Raw genomic sequence first — 25681 nt, 5'->3', positions numbered from 1 at the left:
CCACTGCTGCACACACACTCTATGTTCTAGCTACCCTGAAATACCTGTAGTTGTCCTAATGTTTTTTCATTTTCTATGCCTATGAAAATGTTCTTGCTGCCTAAAACGCTTTTCCTATACTTTCACCTATTCAATCCATTCATTATTTGAGATAAGTCTCTGCTAGATTGTTTTCCTTGACATAATTCCTAGTCCGAATTAGATTCATTAGACAAATATTTCTTTAATTCAACAGATATTTATTATATGCTAATTGGGCATGTAAGTGTGATAGTTAAAAAAAATATGGCTACAGAATTTTTGCCATTCCATCCTTCAAGAGGAAGGGTCCATATTCTGGGAATCTGTGCAGGTGTGTGGCACAGAAGTGATTTATGTGATTTGCATGGCTAGGTTATAAAAAGCTGTGCAGCTTCCACCTGATTTCTTAAAATACTTTCAGATGACCCCTTTTGGGATACTTTCTCTTTGAACCAGTTCCCATGCTAAGAGAAGCTCGTGTCACATGGAGAGGCCACATGTAAGTATCTCTGGTCTTAAATCCCACCGGAACCCACGGTTTGTCTCCCCTCTGTTCAGGGGCCAGAGAGTTGAATGAAGTTGCCCACAAATGGTTCCAGGGTTCAGGTCCCTAGCTATTCACAGCTACACACACACACACACACACACACACACACAACACACCCTCTATAATCAATCTCTTTACTTGGGTAAACGTGTTGGAGGGGAGAGAGAGGACTGAGTGAATATAATAGGGTATCAATCCCATGACTGTGTTATATGGCAAAGCAGAGGGATTTTGCAAATGTAATCAAGGTCCTAAATCAGGTGATCTTGAGTTAAAAGGGAGATTATCCAGGGTAGGCCTGACTTAATCAGGTAAATGACCTTAAAAGGGGGATTAGTATGGGAATGGGGGTGAGGGGAGAAAAAAGGGAGAGCAAGTGGACTACGGTGGAGGACTGAGGGTAATTTGGTGGTGGTATGCTATGATGACCACACCTAATGAGAGAACTCCCATATTGTCAAAATATTAACAAAGATGTAAAACAATAGTACTTCATTAATGTTAAAAAAAAAAAAAGGCAAAGAGGGGATTAGGCCCTCCCTGAGGTGAGAGATTTCTTTGCCTTAATGAAGAAGGCTGCCATGTTTCAAGAGGGTCCATAGCAAGGAACTGCCAGTGGCCTGCAGGAGCTAAAAGCATTCCTAGTCAATAGCCAGAGAGTGTGGGCCTCAGTCCTACAGCCAGAACATACTAAGTTCTTCCAGAAAACCTGTGAGTTTGAGAAAGACCCTTATTTCCAGAAGCAGATATAGCCTGGCCAATATCTTAATTGTAATCTTTTGAGTCTCTGAACAGAGGATCCAGGTAACCTGTACCTAGACTCCCCCACTGACATCCTAGGTGCATGTCATTTTAAATTGCTAAAATTGTGGTAGCTAATTTGTGGTAATTTGTTACAGAGCTATAAAAGCCAATACACCTACTATGCACCCTGCCTGAATTCTTAACCCACAAAATCTATGCATATAGATTATGCCCCAAAGTTGGGGCATGTATGTATGAGGCAACAAGTAACCAAAACAGTCAGTCACTAAACTAGATAAAAATTATGTCCTCCTTATATTCTCCCTCCTTGTGAGGGGAGAAAACAGAGGAATGAATAATTAAAATATGCAATATGTTGTAGGAGAACAAGAGTTAGGATAAAACAGGTTATGGGAATGATAATTTCCTGAGAGTGTTGTCAGTTGTAGACTGAAATATCAAAAATTTAAACAACTACAGGTGTTTGAGGAACACTGACCAGGCAGAACAGATACTGACAACACTACTAGACAGGATCCTAGAGTTCTGTTATACTAAGCATTAATTGTTTAGTTTGGGGATGATGTACTAATTTGTAAGTTCTTCAACCCACCAGGAATAAAAAGTCCTGGTATACCGAACTCTACTTCATTCTTTCATTTATTTAATCCTCTATTTAACAAGTACTTATTGAATACCTATTGTCTGGGGCAGAGGAGAGAAGTGGAGCTCCATGAGCACTATCCATTGGTTTCCAGGGCCTTCTTGTTCAGCTGAGAGAGTGAGATACATACATGAAGAACAGTAGCTACAGCAGTGTTAACCTTCATGAATACTGTTTTGTTTCCCTGTGTTACATAGTAGACTGTGCATAGGATTAGAAAAGAGAGAGAAGCTGGGATGATCAAGAAAGCTTCTGGAAGAGGTGGGAATGGAGCTGAATCTTGAATGATAGAAATTTCCATAGGGGACCTTATTCATCTTTGATTGCCCCCTAGTGCCCCGAACAGGGAATGTAAGTGTGTGGACTGTATGACAACCACCAAACACAACAGCAGACAGCTAATTGATGATGGCTCTGTTCCCAGACTCAGCCTGAGAATCCTTCTCAACACATTTATAGCCATTACTAAATGATCAGAGATGACAGATGAAATAAAACCTATAAGCCATCTCTGGTAGTTTAACATCTTGGACATGGTAGGTGCTAGTATTAGTTAATTAATCAATAGCCCACCTAGGGAGAAAGAGAAAAACCATTTTCAGAAGCAAAAACACTCTAAAAAGAAAATGAATGGTCTAGGAAGTAGGCTTGTATGATCTAAAAGCAGGTTTATCCCTTCCCCACAAGCTTCTTTCATTCAAAGAAAGACAGTTTTATTTGGGATTTTGAAGGCAGACTGAGAAATAAAAATCCTGGCCTTTTCATTACTAATCTATATGATCTGAATTAAGTTACATCATCGCTCTGGATCTCAGTTTTCTCATATGTAAAGTGAGAATAATAATGCCTGAGAATTTATAAATCAAATAATACATAGTTATATAAATCTTATTTTACAAATTTAGACATACATATGGCTTATTATTTTATTAAATTAAATCTTAGTTTAAACATCTAGCTCAATAGGCTAGAAAGAAATTCAATCTTTGTCATTAGAACTCCACTTCACACTCCCATCTCTACAAATCATAGAGAGGCCCATCCAGGACAGGCCATACAATCTAAGTGACCTCCACAAGGTCAAGCAGAGGACTTTTTTTCTGCTACTTCTCAGCTTTATCACACACTCTGAGGGCAGGAAATGTATAACAATTACCTGTTTGGAATAGAAGACAGGAAAAATAAAGTGGCAACCAAAACCACACTAATATGCTGATGAAAGATCTTCCTACATTCAGAAAGCTTACAACATATTCCCTAACACATGGCATATGCCAAGTAGTTTTTCATTTATTCAGCAGATACTTACAAGGCCTCCCTACTCGCCAGACACCATTTTTGAACTGAGGGTTTTGGACTGTGTTCTTCATTGTTGGCAGGGGACAGGGGATTTCCTGTGCATTATAGGATCCTGTGCATTTAATAGCATCCTTGAACTCTACCCACTAGATGCCAATAGCAACTCCCACTCCATTCATGGCAACCAAAATGTCTCCAGGCATTGCCAAATGTCCCGGGAGGAAAAAATGTCCTAGGTTTAGAACCCCTAAACAAGTAAACAAGAGAAAATCCCTACCCCTGGAATTTACCTTCTAATGGGGAGGATAGATAATAAAGAAATATAATTATTTATAACATAATTTCAGTACAGAAGTGTGCAGGGATTGGAAGATAATTCCTTCTCCCTTGATACTCTGAATAAATAAGAGTCAAGAACATTTTAAAGACAGTAGCATAAGCATGAGACCCTGATGGAAAGATATCATTGATAAGCAAATATCACAGAAATGGAACTTGAATGATCTGGAATAACATCAGAAAGGAATAGGATTATAATTTAAGTAACCATATTGAAAGATTAGCATTCATCTCTTTTGGCATATTCCTGTACATGGAAAAATAATCCACCAAGAGCAGCATACAACAGCCACACACTTAAGGGGAAACATCTCCTGCCTGCTCTCCAGCTGAGGGTTATTCCCTTTAATACTTTGGGAAGAATTTAAGCATGATCCTCCATTCAATAAAGTACCAAATTATGAAATAAAGCAAAAGTATTTGATAATGAAGAAATTATTTGGCACATCACTGAAATCATTTTTAATCATAAAGTCACTTAAGTGAGGAAAAACTTGGTTTTAAACAACTAGATCTAAGAATCTCCTTATGTACATAGTTTTTGAACAGTTTATAAAGCCAAGGTAAACATATAAGTTAAATATAAGCAAAACCACAAAACTAATAAAAATCAATAGTGGTTGGACATCCTTTTCCCCCTAACAGTTGCAGTTGTGCTGAAACTGGCTTGTCATTCTAAATATGCTTCTTTCTTGTGGCATATCAGTACCCTGTGTTCTGTGATTATTCAGTTCTTCCACCTCTCTTCTCTCTTAGAATTGCTGTAAAACCTTTGTCTTAGAGTGAGCAGTAATATAATTTGACCTTCCTATGGTGTCTACACATTTTCATTTTAGAAAATGCTGCTTCTGTTCTTTCTTCATTAGCCTACTAAAATCACCCAATCTAAATACAAATGCAAACCATTTAGAGAAAGACACCACAGGGCAATATTGTACTCTCCCCTTCATATTGCCTTTCTTTCCTTCTTTTTTAAGATTATAAAAATTAATACCCTATATTTAGAGGCTCTTATAGAGAACTCTAGGAACTCTGATAATATGCCTACAGAATCCTAAACTTTAATTTGAGCAGTAGTATAATGTTTAGAGGCATTAGAATCAGAATATCTAGGATTCTGGCTCTAGTACTTTCAATAAATATTTGCCTAGTGGCTATTAAAGAACTATGTGCAAACCAAGGACAAGTCTCCCCAAAATTTGCATCTGAACAAAGCAGGCCTGGAGCAAACTTGCAAAGTCATTTGTTTTTGTTTTCCTCCCCCTGCCTTTCCAATGTCACTCTCCTCAGATTCCTTAACACTGCCACCAATAAGACTAATTCTCAGTTAGCTAATACCTCATTGTCCTGCCTCTCTTTACTCCACAACGAGTCACTTCTAAAACAAAGTAAATGTCTGTTTGTGTACTTTCAAAAATCATTTATTGAACAACTATTACATTTTAGGCACTTCGAACACTTTTTTTAATCATTTCAATAATTCGGCAAACCAATCATTGGTAATCCTCAGATGCGGAAATCACTGCATCTATAATGCCACATACTGTCTCTGGGAAACAGTAAGAGCTCAGTAAATATTTATTGAATGAATAAAGGAAAATCACCTTGACTGGAGTTACAAAACAAGTAATAATTAATGCGATGAGATGGGATTCAACACCAAGACTGACTCCATGATTTTTTTTTTTTTAATTTTTCTAGAGGCATGTTTTTATTTATTTATTTATTTGTTTGTTTGCTTGTTTTGTTTTTGTTTATACATGCACTGGGTACAGTCAGAAGCACGGGAGGGTGAGAGAATTCACCAGAGCCAGAGCGGGGAGCAGAGCAGGCAGAAGGACCCAAGTACACTGCTGAGGGGAGCAGCGGGCGGCAGGAGAGGTCTGCGCGCCACGTGGGACCCTCCTCTGGTGGCCGGGGAGCAGCCGGGGATCGAACCGGCGCCACAGAGGCCGCAGGCAGCTTCGCAACCCAGCGCTCAACCTCTGCGCCACCGGGGAGGCCCTGACTCCATGATTTTTATTGCTCTTTCTTATATACCAGAGGTCAGCAAACTTTTTCTGTAGAGGGCCAGACAATAAATACTTAGGCTTTAATAGCCACATAGTATTTAATGCAACTGCTCAAATCTGCCTCTGTAGCACAAAAGCAACCTTCGACAGTACATAAATTAATGAAGGGAACTATGTTTCAATAAAATTTTATGTACAGACCCTAAAATTTATATTTCATATAACTTTCACATGGTGAAATATTATTCTACTTTTGATTTTGTGTAACCACTTAAAAATGTAAAAGCCATTGTTAACTCACAAAAATGGACAGTGGACTAGATCTGACCTGCAGGCCATAGTTTGCCAAACTCTCATCTATGCGAGGCTGTCTCCCAAGTGTCCAACTCTCTTAAGTCCTTCCCCCAACCAAGTGGAATGAATGGCATTCTGAATGGTAGAACTTTGGAACCTAACCAGTTTAATGCAGTCAATCTTTCAACTGTCTCTGAAGTTATGTAATAAATGGTCTCCCAAAAAGCACATGGGAACCTACAACATCTTGGTGCCCAGTAGATGCGATGTCTTTCCTCTAACTATTGCTTTACACACTGACTTTCAAAAATGTTCTAGATTATTTCAAAATTAAGTCAGGTACTAAATAATAAAGTTGGTCCATTCCAAGAAGCAATTATCTAATCTGTTAATGAAAGAGCAGTCACATATCATAGTAAAATCTCAACTGGTATATTCATTACCATCAAAATTAAGGTAAGCAAAACTTGCTTTATCTCCTTATTAAGTCAGAAAAAAAATTACATTTATTTTCCAGATAACAGGTTGTTTAGAGGTGAACCTTTATGATATGTTGCAAATACAGCTTTTATTTTCTTTTCACCAAGAAAATCCAAAATAACTTGCCTCACTATAAATCATAATAACTCTAGTGACTTTATAGAGTAACACAGTTACTCTAGTTGTTTTTTTCTCTCTCAAAATGAGACATTGCCTGACATCTAACATGTGGCAAGATCTGAGAAAAGTTTCCACAAATTGGTAAAATTCTTTCTACATGAATATGTAATGTAATCTTGTTGAACAAGAACAGATAATTTTCCCAAAATGAGTGCAATAAAGGGGCATAGAAAGAATAAATAATTCTAATACTGTTCTTTAATTCTGCTTATAATTTTCCAAATTCCAGAATGATGGCAACATAGTGGCCCTATTCTACTACACACTATTTCAAAATGTTTCTGCTCATTGGAGAAATCCACAGGGACAGTAGTTACTAATAAGCCCCAAATGCAATAAATAGCATCATTTTATAGCTAAAGAAAAAAATCATTATTTTGTCATATTTGTCTATATTTGCCTATATTATTGATGCTTGCATTTCATAAACATTTATAGAGCACCAACTATTGGCCAGGTTTTGTGCTAAGTGCAATAGGGAATCCTATAAAAACAAAGCCTTTGTCCTCAAGGAATTCAGTTTAATTAAGGAGAAGATAATAATGATCATGCCAATGTTGATTATGTTAATTAAACACATAGTCACTGATTATGTTTCTGGCACTGTGGTGAATAACCTATTCCATAATCTCATTTAAAGCTCACCCCAAATAACTTATTAGATAGGTGTTATTATTATCCCTACTTTACAGATTTTAAAAACAGAGGCTTCAGTAGGCTCACTAACTATCCCTATGGCTACACAGCTAGTAAGTAGTAGATCGGGGATGTGAATCCAAAAAGACTGAGTCTAGTACCTACTAGACTAGAAGTTGTGTATATGTGAACAATACAATGTTGAAAGTGGTGCATGCTCTGGGAGAAGGGCAGATAAAAATGTCACAAACATTTGAGAAAGGAGAGATAACTTTTGACTAAAACAGTCAAGGGATATTCCACAGAACTGACATGGAGGAAATTTGAAATGGGCAGAAGGAGGAAAGAGCATGAGTACTAGCCCAAATATGGGAAATAGGGCAGTATTTTGGAAACTGTCCACTTCAGTGCTGACTATGCATTAATGGGTGAAGCGGGAGACAAAGTAAAAAGACAAGCAAGGTTCTACTCATAAAAGGTCGTTAAAAGTAGACATTTATAGGGCCTCCCTGGTGGTGCAAGGTGTTAAGACGCAACCTATGAAGCTATCCACAGCCACTGCAACACAAGTTCAATTCCCTGCCGGCCAGGAGCAACCCACATGGCACAGCAGACCTCTCCTGTCTCGCCTGCTGCTCCCCTCAGCAGTGTGTTTCGATCAGTCTGCCTGTTCTGCTCCCCACTCTGTCTCTGGTGAATTCTTTCATTCCCCCCAACTCTGTACCCCGGCCTGTACCCCGGTTCTTGCATGCATAAATAAATAAATCTTTAAAAAAAAAAAAGTAGACATTTATAGGATGCTCTAGAAAGTACAAGACCCTACAAGGCAGCTTTATCTTTATTTTACAAAAGAGAAAACTGAGGTTCAGAGAGGCAGTTACTAGCCTAGAGGCAAGCAGCCAGCAAGTTTCAGATCTCATTAATGTATTCAAATGAATTCAAAATTAATGTATTCAAAATTAGCCCAGGCACTGCGTCAGGCCCTAAAGTCAGCCATGGGCCATACAGTAATTGCCTTCCCAACACTACCAGTCTAGCCAAGAAAGACAACTGTTTTAAAACAATTGATTACAATCAACAATGGGGCATGCCACAATGAAGGAGTGCAGGGTGCTCTGCAAACCCAATAGCCCTGGGGACCTACCTGGAGGCAGGAAAGCCTCCAGAGTGAAGTGACATTCAGAGCATATCAGGAAGATGGAGTATATATACATGATGGAATATTACTCAGCTATTAAAAATAAGAGATAAATTCTTGCCTTGTGTGAACAACATTGATGGAATTTGAAGGGATTATGCTAAGCAAAATATGTCAGGAGAAAGATCTGATGGTATTCCTTGCATGTGGAATGCAGAGAAACAAAACAAAAGGTCAGATAAAGCAGAACCAATAACAAATCCTAGAAATCTGATAGTACAGCTGAGGCTACCACAGGAGAGGGTTAGGGGAGAAAAGATTGTGGAGTGGGGAGAGCAATAGACTGGTGGAGTTATGTAACAACAACTGAAGGAGGAGATTCCATACTCTAAATCATATACAACATTGTAAGTAAAACAATGTTACCTCAATCTAAAAAAAAAAAAAAGAATGAAGTGACATTTAAGCCTGGCTCAGGTTTGCTGGCTATAGTAGGGTTGGAGAGGGCAGTTGGTAGAGAGGTGTATTCTAAGCAGAGCATTCCAAATATATATGAAGGCCTAGAGGAGACAACATGGGGCATCTTGCAGACAGTAAGGAGTTTGAAGGAGAGAGCTGAGAAAACAGAAGCTGGAGAGCTTAGTATAAACCAGGTTCCAAGACAAAGGAGCAACCATTGAAAGCTTTTAAGGAAGAGGCAGGTGAGAAGGATTAACATAGGTAGATCTAGATAACAAAACACAGGTACATCTAGATAACAGAATGCCAGAAAAGCTTTGAAAGAGAGTTCCAATTTGATAGGATAGAATGGGGGCCAGCCTGAAGGTGTTTGGAACTAACTGCAAGGCTATTTGATTGGAAGATTGTGGGCTCATCAATTTCTACTTTATCTCAGGAGGTATCAGGGCTTCTGTGAAGCTTTGGAGGTGAGCGATATGGACAGATATATGTATTAAAAATATTAAACTGGAGCTGTGTGAAGGAGGCAATAATGACTCATTCATTCTTTTGTATTTTCATTTAATAAATATTTGTTTAGCACCTATTATGTGCTAGGCACTAGTTTTAGGACTGGAGGTAAGAGAAAGGTGCCTCATTAGCAGAGCTGCCAACACATTTCCAAAGTCCATTATCGAATATTCTTTTAAGATCCAATTTGAAAGCCTTCATCCAAAAGTCTTTTTCTGTCTCTACTCTTCTGATTCTACTTAAAACATTCCTTAACATAGTAACAGTCTGTTCCATGAAATCACACAGCTCTGCTGCTATTATTTCACGATCATTACTAATTGCTGCACATCTGTCAACTCAAGTGTTTATCAGGACTTTCACCTGCATAGTTTTTAAGTTCTGGGATGCTTTATGCAGCTCTGGACATACAACAAATGCTTACTTAAGAGGACTGAGTGATTGGATGAATGAATAAGTGGGCACAATGCATGAGAATAATCTTTGAATGTTTGCTGCTATGCTACATTTTATCATGTTGGATTCTATTCTCATCATTCCCCCAAGATATTAGTTCCATATATTTTCAACTTACAGAATTAAAAACCATTCCTGTATATACCATAATAACAATCCTCCAGTTAGTACAAATTCTTGCTTCTTATTAGGTGACTTGAAGCTCTGATGGGCTGGATTTTAAACATCATAGTAGTTAATGTTGTAAAAGCACAAGGTAATTCAGCAGGGAAATAGATTTGTAGCCCCAATATTTACAAATACCTACTGCATGTAAGACATGCTATGTATTTGCCAGTAAGATATTTTCTACATGGAAAAGCAGCCATGGCTTAAACACTTCTTATGTGCAATATGCTTAGAATAGTATTTGCATTATTTCATTTTTAAGCTTCACAGCAAAGCAGTAGAATACATGCCGTAATTTCTTCTACTGCACAAATTTTTACTTGTCTACTAGCTATAACTTGATTGATTGAGCAGGGAATATGTTTTGCAGCACATGAATTTCAATTGGTTATTACACAATTATAATAAAGAATTAGCACCTTTAAAAACTGGTACCCCCAAAGTAGAGCAACATCCAGCAGTTCTGCTTAAGTTGCTGGCTTAACTTGGGCTTATGTGTACTTGTTAACCGTTTGTAATTTAAAGGGCTATTATATCTCTTCTTTTGATCTGGTTTTATGTTTTGTTCACAATTATGTGAATTTTAGATTTCTTTCTATTCTATTTTGATCCCCCAATTTATGATTTTAGCTTGCAATTACAAAGTATATTTATATTAGTTTCCTAGGGGTGACCTAACAAATTGCTATAAATATGGGGACTTAAAACAACAGAAATGAATTCTCTCATAGTTCTGGAGACCAGAAGTCCAAATGCATGATGCTGACAGGATTGGTTCCTCCTGGAAACTCTGAGAGAGAATCCATTTCATGCCATTTTATGCTTCTCTTCCAGCTACTGGCAGTTGCCAGGAGTCCTTGATATTCCTCGGCTCGTGGATGATTTAGGGCAATCTCTGTCTCTATCTCTTCTCCTCTGTGTGTCTATGTCTTTTCCTCTTCTCTCTCTTATAGAAACGTGTCATTGATTTATGGCTCACCAGTTTATCCAGGATAATCTCATCTCCAGATCCCTAACTATATCCACAAAAACCTTTTTTCCAAAAAAGGTCATATTCACAGGTTCCAAGTAGGCATATCTTTTGGAATGGGGTTGGCGGGGAGGGACCATTCCGTTCACTATAATACTTAAACAATTCTTTTTAACTCAAATTCCAATATGGAAAATCTCACAAGAAAAAAATGATCATTACAATAAATATAAAATTCTCTATCTCCTAACCTTCTTTTCCTTCCACTGAAATAACTGTTTCATAATAAAATTGCCATTATAAATGAATACAGAATATATATAAAGAATAAATAACACATGTTTTCTTAGAATTACGACAAGTTTCATAAATAAATATCTGTAAAGGACTCAAAATAATACCTGACATAGATTATATGACATAATATAAACAGTATTTGAAATGTGCTATGGGAGAGCCAATTGTATTATTGTTCCATTTTACAAGCAAAGTAATACATTCACTGAGTTTCAATTACTAATCCAAATAATGAGAGATCATGATTCAAATTCACTTTCTGACTCCAAAGCCCATGTTTTTTGACTAAGTAGAGTGTCCTCAGGCAAGCTGGAGAAAGCAGGCACCTTGGTCAGGATTGGCCCACCAGAAAAGGGAAGATCACCAGAGAAAGTTATGGGGTCAAATCAGAGGTTAACTCCCAAAAGATTGGTCTGAAATTTGCCAAAGTATAAGAGACATGAAAGTCTATGGAAAATGAGGCCTCCCGGTGGCACAAGGGGTAAGTCTCAGCACTATGAAGCTATCAGTAGCCACTGCAGCACAAGTTCAATTCCCCAGCCGGGGAGCTAACCCACATGGCGCAGCAGGCCTCTCTCTCCTGTTTTGCCGGCTAATCCCCTCAGTACTGTATCTTAGTCAATCTGCCTGTTCTGTTCCCCACTCTGTTTCTGGTGAATCTTCTACCCCCTTCCCCCCCAAATCTCTGGCCTACACCCCAGCTCTTGTATGCATAAATAAAATAAATCTTTTTTTTAAAAAAAGTCTATGAAAAGAATGTAAGCAAATAGGGGGACTAATGAAATAAAAAGGAGATCAGATACAAAATAGAGAAGCTGGGAAGGCACTGGTAATTGTTGGGAAAGAGGGATTAGATGGATTAGATGAAAATAGAGAATGTTTTGAGTCACTGGGGAGGAGAGTGCTCCAAGCCTCCAGGAGTTGAAGGCCTAAAGGGCTAGGCTTTCCTGTCAATTTGATAAAATAGCCTTCATATATTAATAGGTTAAGTAAAGAGACACTTCAACCATATCTGAGGTACAGAAGAATTACCATTTCTCACTACCCCCAGAATATACCACACACCAATGAAATAACATGAGAGAAGGAAATCAAATAGGTATGTTTCAGAAAGAAATACAAAAATGTAGGTCCCTGAAATATGCGCCATTAGGTAAAAAAAGTTAATCAGAGTTTGTTTATAATGATGTGTACTCTTCCTTCTACTTTTCTAAATTTTCCAAATTTCCTAGGCACAACATACTGTTATTTTATAGTAGAAAACAAACAATAACTATTTTAAAGACACCGTATGAAAATAAACATTCTATGTAGGCCACACACACTGATGGGAATTTGAACTACATCAGCTGGGAACTAATGGAGGTCAAAGAGAATGGACAAATCATGTAGAAGAACCAAGATAAATAATAATAGTAATAAAGTCCATGGCAATTTAGCAAGGTGACTATATCTGTTATGTTAAAAACTTTCATTAGGAGAAGGAGAATATTAAATAGAATGATGAGGGAGAGGAGCAGCTAAATGAATACTTTGAATCAGTTTTTATTGGAGAAGACAATGGGGAAATTCCTGTTCCAAGGACACATTTTATGGCAAAGCAGAGAATGGCCTTGACAGAGATTTTTCAGTCTCTGAGGAGAAAAGTATGGAGCAAGTTGAGGGACTCTGTGCAGTAAATCACCAGGACCAGATGGTATTCATCCATGGGTTCTGAATGAGATAAAGTGGGAAATCATGAGTTCAGTGACAAGGATATATAATAGATGCTTAAAACCAACCAATATCCCTGAAGATTGTGAAGTCATTAATATGGTATCACATATGTGTGTATGGGGTGGGGGTGGTGTTTGGTGTGTGTGTACGTGTGCATGCTCCTTGCATGTTCTGGGGCCTTCGCAAGGGACGAAAGATTTTTTTTTTCCTTAAGAATCAAGAAAGATTATTTGGTGAAACAAAAAACAGAAGGGTTTTAGATGGTGGGAAAAACACCAAAACATAAGAGACAAAATTTTAGAGGTGTTCACAACATTATAGCAGATACTCTGGAAGATGCTGGCGATACACATGCCTCTAGCTCACAGGAAGGCTTACAACCTAAAGACTTCAACTATTTTCCTGATCCCACTATTGCTGTGAACAGCAATTGGCAATGTAGCATTTTCAGACACCACCAGAGGATACAAGAAACATTTGGTAATTTTTTCTCCCTTACAAAAAATCATAAAGATCCAGGCAAAATCTGGGGGCCTAAAAAGCAGACAAACTTCTACCACCATCTCAGAGAGGCCAATTTCTAGATCCCAAGAATCATCTAGTAATAATAATAATAATAACTGAGTAGCTAAAATATATTGAGAGCTTACTCTGTGCCATGATCTTGCTCACTTCTTTACCTGTCATGTCATTTAATTCTCACAGCAGCTAATAAGAGATTGACCTATAATTTTGATCTTGGTAGTCTAGTTCCAAAGTCCCTTTTTTTTGTCATTATACTACTCTTGCTATATATGTTTTATTTATTAAAAGTAATCAAAAGTTTCATAAAACAATTTTTGGCATTGTTACACATGATTCTGTTCTGTTTTATTAAAAGAATAATGATCTAAAATCCCCAAATTGATTTCATGACCAACCAGTGGGTCACAACCTACAGTTTATTTAGAGAAAAGGGTAAAAAAGTAAAATACTACATTTTCTTTGACTCTGAGGAAGCCTAAAGCTAAATGAAAGCTCTGGTATGAAGATCTCAATAAATTGATAAAGGTGAATAAGATCACCTTTAAATAATCTTGGAACATTTCAAGGTACTTTTTACAAGATGGGCAGGCAAGTTTCTTTCACTTACTTTCTCATATTTTTTCCTAACTACAAAATTGAGTCAAATTCTCTAAGCTGTTTTCATTGGGAAAGAACCCCAGAGTTTAAAAGTTACTATTTTTATTAATCTGAAATCTTACTACATGTACCCCCTGAGTCTAATTCTACCCTTTGGGGACACAGAAAATAATCCTCTACTCAATATCAAATATTTGAAATGCATTCATGTGTGAATAAAGACAGAAAATCTAATCCAACCTGGCCTAAGCAAGAAGAAGCTTGATCACTCATATGGTAGAAAACACCAAGGATTGTTCTAGCCTTTCACATGGCTTGACTGGAGATCAAAGTGATGTCACCAGGACAGACTTCCTATCTCTTTCAATGTCTCAGCATTACCGTCCTCCATGTTGGTAACAGTCCCCTTTATAATATGACTAGAGAGACCTACGTCTCCATATAAATAAATTCCAGAAGTGAAAAGAAATGTTTTCTTCCCCAAAATTTCTGCAAAAATTATCTTTCATCTCTTTGACTCTGATTAGACCACATGTCCAATCTTTCCACTATTACTGTGTCCAATGGCATTAAAAGCCTTAATTAGTCATGCTTCAGTAAAGACTTACTTCTAGAGATGTATGGTATGAGAAAATAGTCCTCAACAGAGACTTCATGGGTGGAATATCTGTTAAATAGGTGCTGGGTAATGAAAAAACAATAGTTGTCCATTAGACACTATTGCTTCGATTCATATTTCCTAACCACTTCATCAAAATGGCCTACCAAACACCAAAATAAAGTATACTGGTTAGTCCTTGGAAGGTCTCCTGTATTGCAGGGATGGGGCTGCGGCTTGGCCTGAAAACCACATTTCTGTCTATCCATACCCCAAGGGGATGCCCCAATGGAGTAGTAACACCTATTTATTCCTCAACTGTCACTTCTTGTGTGTAACTTTAGACAGAATTGATCACTCCCTTCACAAAGCTCTTATCGGCACTTCTACCATATTGTAATTATTCATGTTGTGGGCTTGTGTTCCTCCAGACTGTGAATTCCTTGGAGATAGATAGGGAATTTCAAAATACATTTCTGTATCCCTTGCACCTAGAACAATCCCTGATAAAGGAGACATATATAACTATAACATTTAGGGAGTAAATCTTCACACCTCAAAATGTGCACAAAATTATAGTTAATGTTAATGAAATGTAATGGCAAATCAATAATATCTGTTTAAAAAATAACAATTAGGGCCTCCCCTGGTGGCACAGGCGTTTGAGTGCCGCACTGTGAAACTGTCCACAGCCTCTGCAGCACCGGTTCAATCCCAGCCGGCTGGCAAGGGTCCCAGATGGCCCAGCAGATCTCTCCTGTCACACCCGCTGCTCACCTCAGCAGTGTATTTCATCAGTCTTCCTGTTCTGTTCCCCGCTCTGTCTCTAGTGAATTCTCTTACCCTCCCATGCATCTGGCCTGTACCCCGGTTCTTGTATAAATAAATAAGTATGTTTAAAAAAATTAAAATTAAAATAAAAAAATTAAAGAAACAGAAAATAAGAGAAACAAATTTCTGCTATTTAGATTAATTTTCCTAATATCATGGTAAAGGACCCCTCACAGCAACTCTGAGCATGAGATCAGGCTGCATTTTTCTCAGCTGGTGTGAATTTCAGCCTCCAGCTCGTAAAATCACTGAAAAGTGTATTTCAGACACCCTGGCACACTGAGGCATGGGTGGTAACAAAGCAAAGCTGTACATTAGAGATAGACTGTCCAAGAAGGTAGGAGATTATCAGACAGACAAACAAGGAAGTGTAGAGAGGGTTTGCAGATTCAGACAGCTAAGTCAAAAAAAGTCACAAATGTTAGAAATTACTGTGAGAACTCAGTTGCTGATAGAACTGGTAGGAACTGAGCAAAGGATTAATTCTGCTTCTTTTGAAACTGCCAGAGGTGCCATGAAAGGGAAGAAGGGCAGAGATGAGTTTAGGAAAACTGACCTTGACTGTGGCTAATATAAGATCTGATTTCCTACCTCAACTGGTGGAAAGAAGAGACTTGACAATAGGTATTTAATCTGTTTATCACTGATCTCAATGATAAACGACACAAATACATTCCCTCTTCACTGGACTAGCCAAAACTGAGAATTGCTTTATCCTGTTTCACATATGTAAGACCGAGGTAAAACTTACACAATGTCTTAAGCACCTCAGAGTAAAAGAAATTATATAAATGAAGATACACTTAACTGAGAAAATTATGTTTATTAATCTTTCAGAGTACTGATGTTATGTTTAGCAAGATGCAGATAATATCAATGTTATTTCTTTGCCACAAATAGGAAGTTAAATCAGAGAGATAAACATGAAAACAGAAACTAAAGCCAAAGGCCATGCCCATAGCAACATTACTACATGCCCACCAGTCACCTGCCTATAAGAATGAAATCAGAACCAAGTCCCTTACCTCACTTTCTTGGCCCTCCCATCCCAGGCAACGAGTGTGTGGCAGGGATATGAGAGAGCAAAGAATGATGCTGATGCTTCTCTTTCTGCCTCTTAAAGACAATCATTATTCCTGGAATTACAATTTGTAAGCTCAACCTAATTATGGCCAAATTGATTAAGAGATGCATAATCTAAGGATTTGCATTCAGGCAAATGCTGCTTAACTTAGCCACCAAGGACTCAAGAGGAAACAGCTTTGTTGTTCAGGAAGTTGTTGGGAATAAAAGCAATTTTTGCCAGCAAAATCCAGCCTTAGTAAATTACTTATCATTATCTCTTTCTTATTTGAACTTTCAGGCTGGAAACTTCTTGAGATCAAATACTCCAAACCACGGCTCCTGTGTCTGTGAAGAAGGCCACTGCATTGGAGACATCAGAGGCAGTCTTGGGCTCCACCCTTCCTAAAAGGAAGCTGCCTGGATTCTCTTTACTCCAGATATCCTATCCACAAATGTGATGATATTCAATACCTTGCCAGGGTTGTTGTGAGGAATGAAGGAACAACCATACGTTCAATTTCTAGCACAGTATTTGGGAACTAAAAGGCTTAATTTATTCCTTTCTCTTCTTCTCCTGTCCTTTAAGACCTTTATAAAAAGTTTTATTTTTTTTTAAGATTTATTTATGCATACAAGAACTGGGGTACAGGCCAGAAGGGTGTGTGGAGGGGATGGTAAGATTCACCAGAGACAGAGAGGGGAACAGAACAGGCAGATTGACTGAAATACACTGCTGAGGGGAGGAGCGGGAGAGTCAGGAAAGGTCTGCTGCGCCATGTGGGTAGCTCCCTGGCCGGCCGGGGGATCCAACTCGTGCTGCAGTGGCTGTGGATAGCTTCATAGATTGCATCTTAACCCCTGCGCCACCAGGGAGGCAGTATAAAAAGTTTTAAAACTTCATATTTTCAGTCACTATACTGTTTAAAGTAAATAAATGAAGTATTTGTTCTTGTCAGAAAAGGAAATTTTATTCCTTTGTTATGTTTCATGATTATAAGTACCTTTACCAAAAAGCCTAAAAATGATGAGAAAAACAAAAAGCAAGGTGAATATTTGTAAGTTAAAAGTCTCATTCTTTTATAGTAAGTAAATGAGGGGCAAGGAGGAAGACGAGAGACAAAAATTTGGAGTATGTATTATGTGAGGTCATTTAGCCAGTTCTACGCATTACCTCATTATTTATCACAGCAGCATCTTGGTACTTCTATGACATCAAATCTCAGCTCTGCTCCTTTACTAACAGTGTCTTTGGGCAAATTACTTGACCTTTCTGTGCCTTAGTTTCAACATGTGTAAAATGAAGAAACTAATAGCACTTACCCCATAGGCTTGTTAGAATTGGAGAAGATGAAACATGTAAAACTCTTAGAACTGTGCCTGGCATATAAGAATTCAGTAAATGGTCCTTTTCAACAATCATGAGAATGACAATAACAGTAATAATATTTAAAAGTCCCTAATATTCAAGGGTGGTCCATAGTAAATGTTCAATAAATACTACCTACTGTTACTTATATAATAAAAATTAAAGAAGATTTTTAAAAGTATTCTCTTTGATGAAGTTTATCCTTTACAAGAACTTACCCTGTGGCAAGCAGAAATATATCAACATCCACTTTAATGTTATTTTAGATGACCAAATCAGAAGATAACCAATTTCTTGCCCCCTTATACTAAACCTCTTTTTGGAGCCCATAGCTCCAAAAAGTGAAAGGGGAATGAATCTTCTCTACTAATTTTTCACACTTTCATCCTCTCTATCCCACTATCTTCCCAGCTGTTTATCCGCCATCCCATTCTATGCACACTAAAACTCAGCAGAACCAACAACTCCTAAAGCTCTGCCCCCACCACACCTTCTTTTAGGTTCACTCTCTGTTTTGCCTTCTCTCTATTCCTGAGTTGATCTGTCCTGGCCCATAGGAGACAATCAACACATGTTCACTGAATGAATGAAAGACATTGAACTGCAAAAGAATCCACATTCCAAGGAAACTGTATGCTATTTCAAACTTGGGCTCACTACAAATATTTATTCTTTAATCACTTCTGCTTGCGGCTTCAAATAGAGAAGAAGAAGAAAACATGTCTCAAACAATTTTCACTATATGATAGCAAAAATAGTTCTGTAATAGGCACAATTGCTGCAAATATCATGATACTGATATGTGAAAGAAAACAATAAAATTATCTAGAGGAATAACATTGAACAGGGACTTTTCAAATTGGACTTTCACCAGCTATTGTATGAATAACTTATCCATCAACCCAAGCATTCGTGCTACAAGGACTATAAAATATCTGAGGTCTGTTCTTTGCCATGAAGGAACATATAATGCAGTTGTGGAAGGAAAAGATACATCAGAGGGCTCAGAATATTTCAATGCTAAATTGGGGGAATTGAGAAAGCACCTCTGTAATTCTGTGAAATGAATAACTAGTTTGAGCTAGATTTGAAAAGTACATAATAAAAAGTTGGAGTTCTCAAAGTACAAAAATACTGCAAAATTCACTTTAACCAGGTTAATAACTTTCTCCCAAATTTATAATTTTATACATATTTCATGCAGGCTGTAGAATAATTTAGCTGTGCTACACTACATCCTATATTCTTATGAATACTATTAAAAAATACATATTCACATGAGCTACAAAGCTGTAACTCAACATTTCAACACCTATGACTTTAAAAGAATTATACAAATTTAGAGCTGATTCGAATCATTTCTGAACTCAAATAGAACCAAACTCTTCTTTTTCATTTTCCAAAAAATTAAAGGAACACCTCAACCCTTAAAAATATGATTAATTTTGTATTTCTTTATATTATTTACTTCATCTGGGAATTATTTCACTTTCTTTCTTCCCAATGGAGAGTTTCCTGACTCCTGGCCTTTACATGTAAAGCACCTAGAAGAGTTCTTGGTAGGTAGTAAGTACTTAATAACTATTACTGCTATTGCTGCTACTGCTGTTAACATTCCAGGTCTCCCCACTATCCAAATGCAGAACCTTCCTATGTACATATGGTTTGGTAGGTTATTTTTGAGTTCCGGGAACATTATAACCATTATTTTGAGTGAAAGAAAAATTGAGCAATCTCAGACCCAATAAATAACCAAATTATATCAAATAGGAGCATTCTGCTTTCAGATGGCTGGGGAAACCTGTTACTGTAAATGACACTACTGTGGCTTCTGTTGCTACTATTGTTATTGCTATTACTGCTGGTACTACTCTCTATGCATTGCTCACTAGTAATCTCCCCACCTCCACCCCACGCAACACTCCAAAGGACTAACAGCAAAAATAAAAAGACATGAGCAAAACAAAAAGACATCCTAGGACTAAGGAGCAGTCCCAGAGTTTTCTCACAAATATGTGAATTTAGATGGAAAAAGTTTACATCATCACTTTAACTGAAACTTAACAATTCCTCCCATTACTCATGTAGACAACAAACCACAATAACATGAAAAGAGCCTGTGACTTAATCATCAGTAGAATGCAGATGTTTTCATATCATTTTATAATTGGTGCAGAAATATAATTTATGTTCATCAATATTAGAACTCATTATTTAATGCATTAATAAAATTTATTAAATATAAATTTTAAAATATTTTTGGTTTTAAAATATTTTGATGGCTGCATATATGATATATAATTGACTTTTTTTATAATTTTATGTATTTTATCTTATTCATTGTAAAACATTATGCTAAGAAAGCTCCAGCAGGCTTCATCAGATTGCCAAAGGGGTCTGTAGCACAAGAAAAGGTTAGGGACCCCTACCCTAACTGTTGTGCCCAAGATCAGCAGACTCCGCGAGCATAGCCTCCAAGAATCCAAAGACAGCTGATGCAAATGCAAAAGGGAGTTTATTACGGGCTCGAGACCGGGCCCTCGACACACACTGATGCAACGGCAGAGGTCGAGAGCCCCGAACAGAGGAAGCAGGGGTATCTTATAGGGTCGTGAGTGGCACGAACTTTGCAAGAAGCTGGCAATTACTCACTGGCTACTACAAAGGCATTTTGGCGCGCGCGGTTACAGTTTCAAACTGATTGGACGGTTAGAGATGCTGTCCCATTTATGGACAGGACTGCCCTCATTGGTGGCTGGGGTGGTCTGCTTTTTCGTCACCAAGTGGAGTGAGGGTTGTGACTGCTGAAACTATCTCCGGAATGCGGCTGGACAAGGACTAACATATCAAGGTGGAGGATATACAAAATGGCGAAACCTCAGCTAAGCTTGGTTCCACACTAACCATTCACTCAAATACCTTTACTCACGCTATCCCTTTCCAATAGCATGAGTAAAACTCCCCTTTCCAATTATCTTAAGTAAAGTGACCCAGAAGGAGAAAGATAAATACCTATGGTTTTACTTATATGTAGAATAGCGAGAAATCAAAGGACCAAAGACAAACTTTAAAACTGATTCTTGAAAGCAGACCATAGATCTGAGGCATCTAGAAGGAGAAAAAGAGGGGGAGGGAAAGAGAGAAGGGAAAATGAAGGGGGGCATGAGGGGGGAGGGGGGAGACACAATGAACTATGGTGGAGGACTCTGGGTGCTTCAGTGGAGGGGAAACTGTGGTGACTACACCTGAGGGGAGAAATCCTATATTGTGAAAACACAAACAAGGATGTAAAATAATGACACATCATAAAGAAATAAAATCATCACATAACAAAGGTAAAATCTATTACAAATCGGTCAATTATATCTCACTAAAGCTGGAAAAAAACAACAGAAACAACAAACACTCAAACCCAAACAAAAAACCAAAAAAAAAAATAAACAACCAAAAACACCCCTTTTCTCCTTGTCCTATTGAATCATCCCTTGGGCTCAAATTTGCCCTCTTTGTGAAAGCTTCCTCTCCCTCCCACCATTCAAAACCATCTGTTTATTGCATTTACTTATTGAGTTTGCACCTCTCTTTAGCAGTTATATGATTTTAGACAAGTTATCACTTTTTCAAACTTATTTTCCTTACTCATAAAATGGCAATAAAGTAATACCTGTAATAATTAAAGTGGTTGTGAAGATTATGCAGGATTACACATAATAATAACTGTTTTGTGTCATATCCAGAGTAGCAATTCTCAAAATTTTTGGCTTCAAAACCCTTTTATACTATTAAAAATTTCCAAAACTCCATGGAATTTTTGTTAATGTGGGTTGCATTTATCTATATTTATAGTATCCAAAGTTAAAATTGATATTTTAATGTTTTCATTTATTCATTTTAAAATAACAATAATAAACCTTGTTACAGGATATATAAATTACATGTGAACCTAAGCAATATATTTTTACGGAAAAATTATACTTTTCAAAAAATATAGTGAGGGCCTCTCTGGTGGCGCAAAGGGTTAAGCACTGCACTATGAAACAATCCACAGCCTCTGTAACACAAGTTCAATCCCCGGGTGGCCAGGGAGCAACCCACATGGTGAGGCAGACCTCTCCTGTCTCCCCACTGCTCCCCTCAGCAGTGTATTTCACTCAGTCTGCCTATTCTGTTGCCCACTCTGTCTCTGGTGAATCCTCTCACTACCCACACCTCTGGCCTGTACTCCAGTTCTTGTATGCATAAATAAATAAATCTTTAAAAAAAAATATATATATAGTGAGAAGAGATTGTTTTCCATTTTTGGTAAATCTCTTTAATGACTGGCTTTCATGTCTATCACAGTATGTTGTTTTGATCACAGTATACAAAAAATCTGGCCTCACAAAGAATGTAACTGGAAAAGAGGATATTTTAACAACCTTTTCAGATAACTGAATATTTTCTCTGATACTTTACCAATTTAGTAAGTAATAGATTGGTTGTGATGTGAAATCTGAAATGATACCAATAAACATTTCATTCCCTGCTGCATTAAAATATACTGACCTAGCTCATATTTTGAATGGATCTTTCATTTACATATTATTTTATAACATCATGCATTGGTCATTTGCAAAGTATTAGTTCACTCAGTTATGCAGGTCTCTGAAACAATGACATATTTCTTTAGATAGTATGAAAAAAATCACATTCATTAATAGCACCACAATATCACTCGTTTTGAGTTTGGGGAAGCTGACATATTCATAGTGCTAGACACAGCCTTTCAAAATTCTGATTTTCAGATGAAAGTTCAAATTTTATCATTGGCAACATACACTGTCAATTGTTTTTCCTTGAAATGACAGGCTCATTTCATTCATTTTTGAGAAAATATCACCAAATACCCATGTATGAAAAATGTAGCTTGCATGTCAGTTGTTCTTTCAAGTAAAAATGGTATAACATAAAGAAAAGGGATCACTCTCTCACAAATGTATTTTTTCTCAACACAACATCCATCTTGGGTGTTTTATATGTATTTCCCATTATGTCACATAGAATATTGAATAAGTATGTACTCAAGGGTCTACACTTAATAAGTTAATAATTTTTATTTTTTTCATCAAAACATTCTTAAGAAATTGGCGCTATTTATCAGTGTCTGTGTGTGTCAAGGATGAGCACAGTGATTTTATTAATGGCAGATATTGGTGCTACTAATTTGATTCATGGTAAGGCAAGAACAATTTTACCTACCATTGTTTTTACACCACCAGTACAAATGCCAACATATTTTTAAAAAGGAAATAATATCTTAATATTATTATGAAAATTGTTTGACCTGGTACATCTGAAAAAATGGCAGGGACCCATGGAACCATGAAGTACACTTTGACAATCACTTTTCTACAGCATAGCATGCACTTAAAAAAATGTTAACTATTGTCATAATTCGCTATAAGGATTATATTTTTATAGTTAAGTTTCACATGATCCATACATGAACAGATGTAGAAATGGAGACTCTCCCCCCACATCATTTTTTGCTCTTTTTTCATCTTGTCGAATAACTAATTTAGACACCTCCCAGCAACTAGAAATTACATCCCCAAGGACAGGGATAAGATTTTACCTAATATTACCAATATTTTACCTACTGTTACCAATTACTAATATTTTACCTAATATTACCAATATTACACTACCAGAATAGTGTGCCATACAGACCAGGTGTTTAATAAATCCATTAAACAAACGATGAATGAACAAATGAACAAACTCAAATCAGTCATTCTAGGCTTACTAACAAACAAAGGCCGAAGCGGTTGAACTATTATATTTAGCTCAATTTTATTTGTTTGCTTTTAAGGTAGGCATTTCAATTCTTGTTTAGAAAGTCAGATTTGCGTAATAACCAACCAAGATTACCTTTCTTGGGGAGATAATAACAATGTCTCTCCTTATTAAAAATAACATGTTAGGGCCTTCCTGGTGGCACAAGGGGTTAAACACAGCACTGTGAAGCTATCTGCAACCTCAGCAGCACGAGTTTGATACCCCTGCCAGCCAGGGATCTAACCACATGGTGCAGCAGACTTCTCCTGCCTCACCTGCTGCTCCCCTCAGCAGTGTATTTCAGTCAGTATGCCTGTTCTGTTCCCCACTCTGTCTCTAGTGAATACTCTCAACCCTGCACTTCTGGCCTGTACCCCAGTTCTTATATGTGTAAATAAATATATCTTTAAAAAAAAAAAAAAAAACGCTAGGGCCTCCCTGGTGGCGCAGCAATTGAGCACTGGGCTGCGAAGCTGCCTGCAGCCTCTGCAGCGCTAGTTCGATCCCCGGCCACCTGCAAGGGTCCCACATGGCGTGCAGACCTCTCCTGCCGCCCGCTGCTCCCCTCAGCAGTGTACCTCGGTCCTTCTGTCTGTTCTGCTCTCTGCTCTGGCTCTGGTGAATGCTCTCACCCTCCCACACTTCTGACTGTACCTAGTGCTTGTATAAATAAACAAATAAATCTTTAAAAAAAAAAAACTTGACTTTAAAAAAAAAAAAACCTACTAATTAATTGCAAGAAAAATATAGACAAAAAGAAAGTAAAGAAATTACTGGTAAGTTCACCATATAGAAATAGCCCTTATAGAATTTTTGGTATCTCTTATTCTTTTTTTCTATACAAATACATAATTATTTTTACCTCCTTTTTTAAAATCTAATATTGTATAGTGAATATCAGTATTCATAAGATAATCCTTCTCTAACATAATTTTCAATATGTACATAGCATGTATTCTTTGGGTATAGTCCACAAATGACTAATGTGGTTTTATCTGGATTTTATTTTTTCCCCACATTACTCCTGTCCCATCATATTATTAGCCAGAAAACTAAGCAACTCAAAGGATCCAATGAACATCTTTACCTTTCTGTCACTGTCACAAGTGCCACAGCAATGAAGAGAACACCTGTAGCAGAAACAGTCCTGAAAACAAGAAAGAAAGAAAAATTCAGAACACCCACAAATAAGATCGATTAGAGGATCTAGAGAGAAATAAGCCAGCATCATGTAGCCAAGAAGAAAGAACTCCCCTCTTGGGAAGCTTCACAGGAAAAGTGTTCAATGTGTAGTGAGTTGTTCAGACAGTTCATTGAAAAGTCAACTCGGAAGCTACATGAAATGAATGATCAGACATAAAGGCTAAAATAAGTAGGAGCTGAAGTACTAAGAACTCTATTACCGCATTGCTAAAAGGGACATTTAGGTGGAGGTTAAGGGCCCTCCATTCTAAATTCCATTTCAGTTATTTGAAAGATACATCTCAATCTTGAACTTTCTCCTTACCTTCAAAGATAGTCAATACATTCAGTTGAAAATAAAAGAAACATCGGGCCTCCCCGGTGGCACAGCGGTTGAGCGCTGGGTTGCGAAGCTGCCAGCAGCCTCTGCAGCGCCGGTTCGATCCCCGGCTGCTCCCCAGCCACCGGAGGAGGGTCCCACATGGCGCGCAGACCTCTCCTGCCGCCCGCTGCTCCCCTCAGCAGTGTACTTCGGTCCTTCTGCCTGCTCTGCTCCCCGCTCTGGCTCTGGTGAATTCTCTCACCCTCCCGCGCTTCTGACTGTACCCAGTGCATGTATAAACAAAAACAAACAAATGAATAAATAAATAAATAAAACATGCCTCTATTTAAAAAAAATAAATAAATAAAATAAAAGAAACATCAAATTGAGAAGAACACAACCAAAGACAGAAAGTCAACAGGCAACAGAGTAAAACTGCAAATAAGAG

The 25681-nt window shown here is 37.6% G+C and overlaps 1 long non-coding RNA gene across 1 annotated transcript in view; it reads right to left on the bottom strand.

Annotated features, from left to right (window-relative positions):
- LOC129145182 (uncharacterized) overlaps nt 1–24845 on the bottom strand; it is a 92051-nt gene extending 67206 nt beyond the window's left edge. Inside the window, exon 1 of the long non-coding RNA XR_008550373.1 lies at nt 24817–24845. This is a non-coding gene — a long non-coding RNA (uncharacterized LOC129145182). The remainder of the gene's footprint in view (nt 1–24816) is intronic.
- Nucleotides 24846–25681: the final 836 nt, after the last annotated feature.

Source organism: Talpa occidentalis, unplaced genomic scaffold, assembly GCF_014898055.3.
Source record: "Talpa occidentalis isolate TD23 unplaced genomic scaffold, MPIMG_talOcc4v2.1 talOcc4.9, whole genome shotgun sequence".
Lineage (NCBI taxonomy): Eukaryota > Metazoa > Chordata > Mammalia > Eulipotyphla > Talpidae > Talpa > Talpa occidentalis.
Note: the sequence above shows the minus strand (reverse complement) of the source record. Positions and strands in the feature narration are given on the sequence as shown.